Source organism: Charadrius vociferus, unplaced genomic scaffold (genome assembly GCF_000708025.1).
Source record: "Charadrius vociferus isolate BGI_N301 unplaced genomic scaffold, ASM70802v2 scaffold38, whole genome shotgun sequence".
In the NCBI taxonomy this organism is placed as follows: Eukaryota; Metazoa; Chordata; class Aves; order Charadriiformes; family Charadriidae; genus Charadrius; species Charadrius vociferus.
The window spans coordinates 4,360,630-4,361,569 of NW_009650176.1; positions in this window are offsets into that span (position 1 = coordinate 4,360,630).

Sequence of the window (940 nt, forward strand, 5' to 3'; positions counted from 1 at the left end):
GGGGGGGGGGGAAGAGACAGGCTTCACTAATCTCTTCTGCAGTCCTCAAAGACAAAATGCTAGATGAGCAGAAGGAAAAGCAAAACTAAGTGCAACTAACCTCTCCTGAACTACTGTTAGAAGGTTCTGCTCACACCAGAATGAGCTTTAACACAGTACATGTCAGAGAAAGAAGCAAGTTTTAGGGTATTACGCAGAAGACACCTCACCTTTCAATTTTTGCATCAATAAATGCATCAATGTGTTAACTCACATGCCAGTTTCGCCACATATGGCGCAGTAGGCAGCTAGTGAGTAGGGACTGTTCAAGAACAGCACAAAACCCATCAAACAACATTTGTTTACTACATCAGCTCCTAAGAATTCTAGAAAAAGTTGTCATTATTGTTATCACGGAAAGTCACCGTGGCAACAAAAAGTTCTCAGCAGCCGTGCAGGAGACCCAGATTAATTTTCTCCCATCATTTCTCCCACCCGCTGCCCTTGGGAGGGCGGCAAGTACTGTGGGGAAGTACGGAGGGGACTGGGTCGAGGGCTGGAAGGAATGCCTTTTGCCACCCCGAAGGAAGGGCTGCCAGAAACCTCCGTGACCTCCGCAGAGAAGTTTCCCTCATCCTGGCTGGAAGCCGCCGCAGTCTGGGGCTGTGAAGGCAGAGTCAGAAAGGCGCTGGAAGTGTGGATTACCAACGTTTGCCTCACTCGTTAATCGAGCTTTTCTAATTATTTTTTAAATTTCAGCTCACGAAAACAAGCTGGATTTTGAAATACTTCCCACGCTGTAGTTTATTGCTGATAAAGTCTCAACACCACCTGATAACTGCGCTACAGGCAACAGCATGGAAGTTCTGCGCTCCAAAATACACGGGCACAAGCAAGTAGCTCCCATCACCTATTCTACCACGGCACGCAGATCGAAACAGGCATATCCAAAAAGAATTAA